Here is an 11,260-nt window from a genome sequence, read left to right as displayed (position 1 = left end):
GTGGAAATGCTATGAAGATATATTAGGGTTGTGTGTGAAAACTTATGAGACAGTCTTTCAAACGAACGTGTTCACCACAGTGGCAGAAAGTTCTAACTATGTAAGCACTTACATTATCAATAGTAGGAGAATGGTTTACGTACACTACCACTCTTAGGATTACGAACATTTTCACAAGAATAGAATTCCTTGGAGAAAAAGAAGTATTTTAGGAAACCACATATATTAAACAAATTCAGGTGGGTGCCATAGAATGGATGAAGTCTTCTGTTCACCTGCAGTAACTTTGCAACACCCTTAGCAATATTTGAGTTGGATCTGTTCTGAAATACACTGAAGCATACTCTCTTGAGCTCTGGTCATTCTCTCAGTGTTTAAAACCTGCTTGGATTATTAAAATTTTACTGCATTCTGTTTCTTAGTCATGAAACAGACCAAAGTATCACTACTGATGTTTTGGCATACACATTTTTTCTATCGTCTTTTACATGGTGTGCCAGGCCTCCTCATTCCCAGGTGCCCAACGTGGAAGCCCTCCCCCCAACACCTCGGTGTTGCCTAGCAACAGGTCCTGCATACGATGCTTTAGCCCCGCCCACGCAGCAATTCCTGGACAGCTGGCACTATTGCCCACCGTCACTTCACGTTTTTGGCAGAGTGCACCAGGTCAGTCCTATGAACCCAGAGATGGCCTCCTGATTTGGTGGCCTTGGTTCTGGCTTGCGGCAAGTGTGCAGCAATGTGGCTTCCTTCACAGTACACATCTCCCACTTCACAAAAGAGCTGCTGATGAAGGAGTCTGAAAAAGAAGAAGAGATGCCTGACTTGGAGAGGAAGGAGGTGGAAGCCACTCTGGCAATATTGAGAGCAGAGAATGAGACTTAAAACTCTTTGTAGTGATCTAAACAGAAGTATGAAACATCAGTTTCAAATGAAGCAGCAAATTGCTGCTTACTGACACCAGCTAAAATAGACTTAGAAATCAAATTCTTAAAAAAAAAGACTGCTAAACAATAAGTTGCAAAAGCAGCAAAATGACTTTTACATTTTAAAAAATGCTTAATGAGAGAAATGGCAGAATTTAAGTAAAGTTTGTTCATATTACTTTTTCTGTTTTTTTTTTTTTTTTTTTTTTTCTATTCCATTTCGCTACTGGATGCTCTTGCCATAAGTTTCACAGAGCTTTCTTTTAAAACTATCTCCAAATCCAATTCCTCTAATTTTCTTTGGCTGCGTAACTGATCCAGGTGCACTTTCATTCCCATTTTCCAGAGAGGGGAAAGATAAGGCAGACCAGTCCAAACAGTTCCTGAAAGAATAATTCGTTTTTGAAGAATGACACTTGGCATCTTAAATATCTTGATACTCCCCTTTCAAAGTGTTTACATATTATACCACCTAATAAAAAATGGTGAATAAAAGTAATAAATTAAATGATGAGTACTAACATATCCAAAGAGTAAGACGCATTTTATACTGATTTTTAAAAAATATTGCCTAAATAAAACAATAACAATATATTTGTTTTTAATTACTAAAATGCTAAGAAATCCAGGAAATCATTATACAGGGTCCTTATAACACATCAGATTTATAACTTTGGACAAAGATGACATGGAAAGTGAGAATGAAGCATTAAAGAGACAAAGTTAATCATTTTTAAAAGTTGGATGATTCCATCTGACCAAAATTAGGGTGAATTTCCAAATGTAAAACCAGGTAATATTAGCACATTTTTATTTAACTCATGGATGAAGTAACCTAAGTCTAAATTTGCAGCAATCATGGAAATTTTAAATTATAATGATAAAATTTATTTTTAAAAGTTGAACATTATCTGGGTAAGAGAGTTGTTTCAACGTTCCTGTTCAGTAGCAAATGTTCTTATTTAGAGAACTCAGTGAATCTGTGAATAACCCTATGGAGAAGTGTGTAGGTTATTTTTTCAGGTCATTAATAGATTCTTCAGATCTTAATAGATTCTCTTAGGGCCTTATAATCTATAAAAATTAAGTTATTGAGTATATAATCTAAGAAAATTCCAGAAACATTTCAGTATGAGGGTGAGGAATGAGAGAAAAAATACATAATATCAGTTCCTTGAATTGAGAGTCCGATGAAGTTTAACAGTAAGAATAACACGGAGTAATAAATAGTAACAGCTCTCCCAGGGGCCGAAGTGGCAGCGCAGGCTCGGGGTGCCTGGGCGGCTCCCGCTGAGGTCGCTGCAGCCCCAGGCCCGCGCAGAGCAGTGGGTGCGGGTCCGCTGTGTGGGTCCCCGGCCGCACACCGCGGCACTGCCGCTGGAGTGGTCATTTGAGACCGATGACAACACACACTTCTGGAAGGGGGCTCGCTGCTCCGGGAAAAGTAGGGCAACACGTGTCCTTGTCATAGCGGCAGCTCAGTGACGAGGAGCTGGGTTGACTTGGGGATGTGGCCGCCCCGAATGGCCTGTCCTGTGTCCGAGTCCATGGAGGCCTGGGGCCCCTGATGGCCCCGAAGCTACTGGGGGCTAAGTCTCCTAGTCCCAGTACGACCCTGTCCCAGTACTGCCATGGTACACAGTACAAGACGGACACCACCTCATCATTTTTTTGATTCCCACCCTCCCCACCCTGACCTCTTTGGCAACCATCAGCTCTTCATTTAGATTTGAGTTCAAACGTCACCTCCTCAGAGAGCATTCCCTGATTTGGCAGCCACCATTTACTAACCCAAGTTCACCCTGTCTTCTTTGTTGCCAAAAATCTAAATTAGACCACATATAATGATTTTGCATCAACTGTGGCCACTTCTCTGGTCACAGAATTAGATGTAGACAAGTGACCTTTTGTGTTCAACGAGTTTTAAAGAGAAGTTGGCTGAGAAAACACTGAGCTTGTAGGAAGGATTTTTTCCTGATAAAATGAGGAGAGACGCTAGGAAAAAGGTTATCTTGCCCCATCTTCCCTACCTCTTTCTCCCTTCCAGCTTTCAAACCTGGAAGTGAAGGTAATGTCTGTGGCTATGGCAACAGTCTTGCCACCATGGAGCAACAAGCCTGAGAAAATGCCGAAATGTTGCGGGGGTGGGGAAGAGAAGGATGGAAAAGGCCTGGTCCTTGATCAAGCCACTAAACCCACTCTGGGATCAATAACCTCTGGGCTTTCAGAATAAAAATGAATGCTCCTAAGACTTGTGCCACTGTTAGGTCTTTTACTACTGTGGCCAAAGTAGCTTCATTGATACTCCTAACACCCTGTCTAAAGCAGCACCCCAATTATTCTCTCTCATAGTCCACTTATTTTTATCAATGTAACTCATCAAAATGACCATGCTTGGGCATGTTATTTGTATTTTTATTTCCCAAGGATTATGGAAGGAAGAATCTAGTCAATTTTATTAGTGCTATATTTCCAGTACTTAGAACAGGGCCGGACACTTTGTTCCTACAGATACGTGCTACACAAGTGCTGAGAGGAATGAATGTCTCTGGTGACAACTCTCTGTTTCTTGTCTGTCTCATTACAGATTGTGAGCTCCTGTAGGTCAGAGACCCTGGTTTTATTTTTATTTCTCCCAACCTAACAGACTGCCTGGCTTGGCATATAGTAGTAGGTAAATAATATTTTATGAATGGATACATATGCTCTCTGGATCCTTTCTTCAGTAATCACCTCTCTCCTTAAGATACTATTTCTTAGCATCCAATATTGGATGCCTTCACAAAGGAATTCTGAACTGTTGTTTCACAAGAGATGAACTTACAAGAAAATATGACAGATTCTTAAACTGGCAAAAGATCTTAGAGACTAGCCTTGTAGACCAAAGTCCCAGATGAAACACTTCCAGTAATGTAGAGCTGATCATCTCAGGAGACAGGGCTTATAATGAGGCAATGGGCTCAAATAGGCCTCTTTGTGATAGATAGCTACTGTCAAGATGCTATCTATTCATCTTGTCTTGCCTTAGCTCTGACTAAGTACATTCCCTGAGGCAAGTGGGCAGCAGTGTGACTTCCTTCACAGGGTATGTCTCCAACTTCACAAAAGAGACACTGATGAAGAAATCTAAAAAATAGAAATAGACATCTGACTTCGAGAGGAAGGAGGTGTAATCCACTCAGGCAATTTTAAGATCAGAGAATGAAAGACTTGAAACTCTTTTTAGTGATCTAGGATAAAAGTATGAAATGTCAGAGCTTCATATGAAGCAGCAAACTGCTGCTTACTAACATCCAGTAAAACAAAAGACTGAGAAATGAAACTTCTGAAAGGAAGGTACATCATGCTAAAGCATAAGTGGCAAAAGCTGTAGTCAGCCACTCAGGAAATTCTGGAGCTGGCTTTGTACCATCAACCCCTGTATCACCTTCACTGGGTTATGACATGAACCCTGACACTTTTGGGCTCACAACATCAACTACAACAGAAAGAAGTCAGATTTCTGAAAGGGAGACAGATAGTGCTAAAGCGTAAGGTGCAGAAGCTGCAGTCAGCCACTCAGTCAGGAAATTCTAGAGCTTGCCTTGTACAAAGTATAGCTGCGAAAGAAGCAATGAGAGTTCAACAAGCACTGTCTGATGCTGAAAATAAAATAATGAGAGGGAGAAGCTTATAGCATGATAAGCTATTTCTTTGACAACAATCAGAATTTGGGGAAGGAATCAGCACAAATTCAACTTAGCATAGGACAGCTTTGCAAGGCCAATAATGCTCTTCTAGGTCACTTTGAGCTATGTCACCACAGCCCTCCACTGGATCAATGACCTCAGAATGCACAGTCTCTCTGAAGGTAATGAAATCTGATGAACTCAATGAGTCTTCTAAATTGTTCCAAGAAGAGCTCCAAGAGCTGAGAAAAATCAATGCATGGAAAAAAGGCAACAATTGGAACCCTTGAGAAAGATCACCAGAGAACGCCAGATTAAATTGCTGCCACCTCTGAACCAGAAGGAAAACAACATGAACAAACACATACAGAAATCAGGCAACTAAAGGAGAAACAAGATATTTTACAGAACCTACTTAAGGAAAAAGAGCTCTTAATCAAAGCAAAAAGTGATGAGTCCCTTTCTTTAAGTGAAAGCTTCACTTATAAAGTGAGTGAAATGGACTTCTGAGGCAGGCAGTAACCAACCTGAAAGAGAGAGTATTGAATTTTGAAGCTGACACATGGAAACTAAAACAGGAAAATGACAAATTCATAGAAACATTGAGGGAAGAGGAGACAAAATATCAAGCACTACTAGAGACAAATCTGTGACTTTCTATGATGAGGAAAGAGAAAGAAATACAATTTCCAGTGACAAAAAGAGCGCTTGCTGTACAGCAACTATTAAAAAATAATAAAAGTAACTGTGCAAGATGGGGGGGGATTAAATATAGAGTCCTATCCTATAAAAATTCTGTAGAAGATTCCAGGCATCAGTATATTTTTTAGACAGCCAGGATTAAAAACAATTATGCTAAGCTACCTTTCTAGCTTAGTTTCTCAAGATTCGTCCAAGGTGCCTATAGCCATTTCCTGAATATGTTATGGTTTCTCTCATTTTTTTCATACTCTCTTTCTGTGAAATGACTTTTGCTTTTCTAATCAACACATTCTGTTCATTTTCTAAGTCTCTGAATAATACCAGGTTATTATTATGCATATTAGCTATTCATTTGGTAACTGTCAAAATATAATTTTGAAAAACAAAAAATACATAATCTTCCTAATAACTAGCAGAAGCCAGTTGTCTGATATATACATAGTGATTAATTGTATGTTGTTGCATGTTTAACATTTGGTTAAGTGTGTTTCTGGTGTCATTATAAATGAAGGATATAGTTTACTAATTTTTAAGAGGTCAAAATTATCTTTAGATTCAAACTGGAATGGAATATTACAAATATCAAAATGTTCTTTGTAGAACATTAAAGATATTTTTTCCTTTTTGGTAAGCACATTAATATAAAATTCAATAAAGTCCTGCTACATCTCTTATCTCAGGTCCTAATTTGTTATTCACGAGTGAGAAAAACTCATTGTAGTTTTGTCTGCCTCTGTTGAGGGCACTCAGCCTGCTCCTGTCACTCATGACACCCTTCAGGTTAGCCATTTCAGCTTTCACACAGCAATCTTGAAACTTGGGGCCAAAGTAATCAGAGGGCAAGAGAACAACAGATGACAAACAGGGACTCCTGAGGCTGGTGGTTTGTATACTGACAGGCTGGAAGGCATCTGAGACCTCTCCATGTGCATCCCTCCCAGAGCTGTGCTCTTGGTTGGAGAGGACTCCCTTCCCCACTAGAGTAGAGGACGACTTTCAATCAAGGGTATACGAGTAGCTGTGCTCCCCTGCCAGAACTGCCAAACAAGCTCTCAAGGTCCAATATGAAAACCACAAGAACAGGCCATGGCATCAAAGCACTGTGCTCTTGTCTGGCATAAACCACGGAGATGATATTCTTGATTCATTCCACTTTTCGTGATTGTGGTTTTGGGGAAGGTGCTTTTCAATCCATTCTTTCCTACCAAATGCTGAAATGTGATAAGACAGGCATCACCAGCAGGAACATTTCTTGTTTTGAAATATTGAAAAACAAAATGGCTTTTAGTCTATAAGCCAGTTTTCATGCATTCGCTCCTGGAGACCAATGCATAAATACACACAACTACAAAATATTTCCTTAAAAAATGAGAGAGCCTCATAAAATCAACAGCTCTCTAAGTCATCCCAGCAGTGAAGACTCACCAGAAAAGATAAAAAAGGACAGAAATACAACTTGAAACACTGAAATTTCCTAATGATCCCTCTCCCTGCCCTGCAGTCACCTCCTACTTACTGCTCCCAGAGGAGCACAGACCCGCTCCTCCCTGCCCTCTGAATCTGCACACAGGACTCTGACTTGCAGGTCAGAAAATCAGCCTCCAAGAATTCTATGCTACTTGCAATAACTGTTCGCCTGGGAGCACTTGCCAGTAACTGCAAAAGGCCATGAGGCTGATGGGGAAACTGAGTCTATTTCTTCTAGCCCACTCCAAGGTCTATATCCCCAGCAATCCAGCCTTTCCCAAGGGTTATCTGGAAATGCTATTTGGGAAGCAGAACAGAAACTTTGAAATACATAGCAGGGGGAATAAGTCCTCACAGAAAGGTAAAACGTGGCCAAGCTCTATAGGCGCTGCCCTCAGATGGCAGGCTGCAGGAAGGAAGGGCAGGAAACACTGGAGCTCCAGGGGGTAGGTCCTCACTGCAGGGAGGGCCTCCTCCTGTCTTGGCACCAAGAACCCCAGGGTCCTTTGATGGCTGTGTACTGACCCCTAAACTGGGCTTACAACTCGCTGGTTGTCAGAAGTTTCAGGTCCTGCTGAGGGTCGGGGAAGAGTCACAGAAGACCCTCCCAACGCCCCATCATCTAGGCCCTACAAGTCAGAGTGCTTCAATTGTTTGAGTTTGGGGAGTTCTGTGGGCTGTGCTGGAAGTGGTCTGTTAAGATGTTGTTGTGGACACTTGGATAGTCTCCCTGCTGGGGGAAGAGGACGCTGTGGTGGGGATTCTCCAGGGGACTCGGACGGTGCTCCTGACTGCTCATGTTTCCTGTCCTGATGGGGAGGAGGTGCTCACAGCCAGCGGCAGGAGTGTCCAGGGCCACTGGGACACGTAGGTAAGGTCACTGCTGACCAGGAAAGCCCAGAAAGTCCACAAAGACCCACGTGGGGATCATAAAGAAGATTGTGTGGCAGCCCAAGATGCTCAGCAGCTGGGGATGTTGGATCCACAACTCTCTCAATACCTTTATGGAGAAAATATTCTGAAGCGAGAGGCACAGTGTGGCTGCCAGAGCACTGACGAGCCCCTACATCCAAATTACAACTCAGAAACAGTGGCCAGCGGGGCTGCTGATGGGTTGAATGACAAGTACACCTTGGTGCTCTGCTTCTCCTTCATGGTGATCCGGGACAGGAGGACCACCCAGGTGGGCATGGTATCCTAGACAATGTGCGCGGGGTACTGGCACCGTCCAGATGCTGTGGTGCACTGACAGGGGCGCCAAGTACTTTCCAAAGGCAGCTAGTACCACAGGGGCACCGCGGCAGCAATGGGCAGGCAATGGTGCAGGCAACGGGTGCGGCCGGTGGGTGCCCCGGACAGGCGGCGCGGGGGTCGGCGCGTGGGGGGACGCGGGGCACGCGCCAGGCGCCAAGCAGCGGTGGCGGCGCAGAGTCAGGGTCACTGGGAACATAGGTGGTGCCCAGGATCACCCTGTTGACAACGTTGCCGCCGGCGATGAGCACTTAACCACTCCAGGCACAGCAACGCCACCTGGCGCGCGCTCATGGCACTGCCGCTTCCACCCGCCGCCATCCACCCTCCACCCCTCTTCCAGCCGTTTGCCATCAATGGATTTTGATTTTTTCTCTTTTCCTACAGTGACGTGAACTGTATAACAACAATGTTTGAGAGCTTTACAGTGGTGTCTTATTCCTTTTCTGTGATTCAGGTCTTACAGCAGATTTCTAGAAAGCCCGGACTCAGTCTGTGGCATATTTTCAACAAGAATTCGTACATAGGCCGTGATGTTTTCCTGACTCTGCTCTGTCTTCCGTATTTACCAGAACCTCCAGTTTTAAGTTAAAAAAACCCAACAAGTTATGAGCATGTTTATGCTTAAGAAACCAAGTAATGGATGGGCAGTTGGGGTGCAGGGATGATTTGTAATCAGTTTTAAAACCCTTGTGGATTGTTTTCAGCTCTTCACGCTTTAGTAAGTTGGTTCTTTCAAATTAGCTTTTTCCAGATTGTCAGAACAGAAGAACAAAACTGCGGAGAGCTCCCATGCTGAGATTAGCTCTTTGTGTTTTAAGTTTTTAAATTTCAGTCTCTAAATGACTTTGGGAAAAATACTTTCTCTTCTGACAGTCACTGGGTGGCTGGGGAGGTAGAATTTATACGACGGTAGCAGCGCCGTTGTGAATATAATACAAATGAATGGGGTGTCTCCCCCAAAGAAAGGAAGTAGGAGGCCTCTTTTCTCTTAATCATATACATCACTGCAAAATGCTTTCGGGAAGAGGAAAAGAGTAGCTTATATTTTTTTAAAAATCTGCTCCATGCCAAGGACTCTACGAGGTACTTTATATAAATCATTTCAAATTCCCCCAATATTCCTGCGATGTGGAAAATATCTCATAGTTCTCTGTGAAAAAACAGACACAAATGTTTAGTAAACATCACACGGGTCTAGAACTTTTAATGATTTCATTTTACTATTTGCACTGTTTCTTTTATTTACAAAACTGAGAGAAATATAAAATGATTTTCATTGTACTCCGCAATAAGCATATGCTGAAGTTGAAAAATAACCAATAGAGGCTGACACGACTGGCAATAGTATTCCTTATTATTAATTTTTCTTTCTGAAGCAGAAGCATCTTTTTTTTATAGCACTTGTAAACAAGTCAGTGAGTTTTGACTTTTTGAATATATATATAAAATTTGCCCACCCACCCTGGAATGTTAGCATACCACAACACCAACTGCATTACATTGTAATTACTAAAGACAGGTCAGGTGAAAACAAGGGTAAAATTTTATGGCTAAAAATATTCATAGCAGCAACTTTTAAAAGATGATTTTATTAAATCAAGTCGAACTTGGTCATTTTATTGCTATAGCAAAATAAGGCCATTAAGTTTGTAAGATTTCTTATTTCTGGTTTTAATTGATTGTCTCATTCTGTTCATACATTTCAAGTTTAAACGCTAGCCTAAAATGTTTAGCAACAAGTCTAGAGAGAGCACTTTGGTTTCTTTTTCAGTAATCACAGTAAGAACCAAAAAAGAACCATCAGTTATTCCTGGCCTATTTTTTCTTCCTATCTTCAGCCTTAAATTTTTTAAGGACTTTTCAGAGTTAAATTTTGTAAAGAAGCTTTGCGGTCACCTCCGCCACTACACACACACCATTGCTAATACCAAAATACAATTAGGAAGATTAGTAATGCTGTGTGTTTTAAAAATAACAAACCTGAGCAATACATTCATGAATAATTTGGCAATGACATATTCTGTGCTATTCACCTGTGGTCTGTCACTTATGCTTACTCATAACAAATAATAATGATTTAACACCCAAGGAAAGGTTATTATTACACACCAGTTTATGTTATAAACTTTATGAACAGGAATTAATAAAATTCCCATATCAAGAACAAATACTGTTAAAATGCTAGATTGAACTAATCAGTTTTCCCTTTGAGTATGAGCCTGTTTACTTTTCTTTAGTTTTTGGTCAAATGCAGAAAAATAGAACAGTACTTTAATTATTTTTCTATTCTGACTGAGAAAGTTTATAAGTAAATACTTTAAATGCATTTCTGGATGCATGCCCATCTTAATTTTATGTACTACTGAGAAAATAACTGACAGTCACTTTAAGAACAGCCTGAAGTCTTCTGGAAACTTCTCCCACCCCATTATTAGGGGGAGGAGGAGTCACTTAATAGATTTTGCCAGACAGAGAGCTGGAGGATAATTTCTAGGGTACCTTGTTTTTATTTCTAACCTCCAAAGAAAGGAGAGCCAAAGACTAATGCTTTATTTTATAATAACATTTAATCTATTAGGATTTTATACAAAATAGACTTTAGTCAGACAGCATTTGAGCTGATTTTGCAAATAGCATACATATAAAAGAAATTAATCATAAAAATATTCATGCAAAGACATAACATTACTAATTCGACCATTTTTAAAATCAAGAAAGCACTACCAAAAATAATACTATTACTTTATATACATATATTTTATAAATATATATGTTTTTGAACCTGTACTATGTACAGGTACAGTGATCAATACATTGTATGTATTGACATATGTGCATGTATATGCATGCTTCTCTGGAGATTTGAGGGAGAGAGCTAGAGAGAACTAATTAGGTTGATATGTAAGTCCTAACTTAGAAAGTAAAGTAGATGGAGCTTCTTCCAGTCTTTTTTGTTTGTTTTTTTAAGTACAAGCATTGATACTTTATTGTTTTTATGTTATTTTATTTTTTTATGAAGGCAAATTTTATTCAATTAAATGATTATCTTTTATTCTGAATCTATGTCCTTTCCATTTTTGTGACATTAAACTAACTTTTTCCCTTAAGGTGAAGTAATGACAGTAGGTAGTTTTTCTTTTATTGGTGTCCTTTCTTGATGAGATAAAAACATTGACAGCTAAAGCTAATTTCTCTATTCATAGTTCTCATATAGATTCATATATTGTTTCATTGACTTCGGTT

At 40.5% G+C, this 11,260-nt stretch overlaps 1 pseudogene; it reads right to left on the bottom strand.

The window, feature by feature from the left end:
* Positions 1-7,558: 7,558 nt before the first annotated feature.
* LOC150007130 (solute carrier family 35 member E1 pseudogene) lies at positions 7,559-8,335 on the bottom strand (annotated as a pseudogene).
* Positions 8,336-11,260: the final 2,925 nt, after the last annotated feature.

Source organism: Furipterus horrens, unplaced genomic scaffold (assembly GCF_987537825.1).
Source record: "Furipterus horrens unplaced genomic scaffold, mFurHor1.1.pri manual_scaffold_6, whole genome shotgun sequence".
Taxonomy (NCBI): Eukaryota; Metazoa; Chordata; class Mammalia; order Chiroptera; family Furipteridae; genus Furipterus; species Furipterus horrens.
The sequence above is the reverse complement of the archived record's forward strand: the minus strand, read 5'-3'. Positions and strand labels throughout refer to the sequence as shown.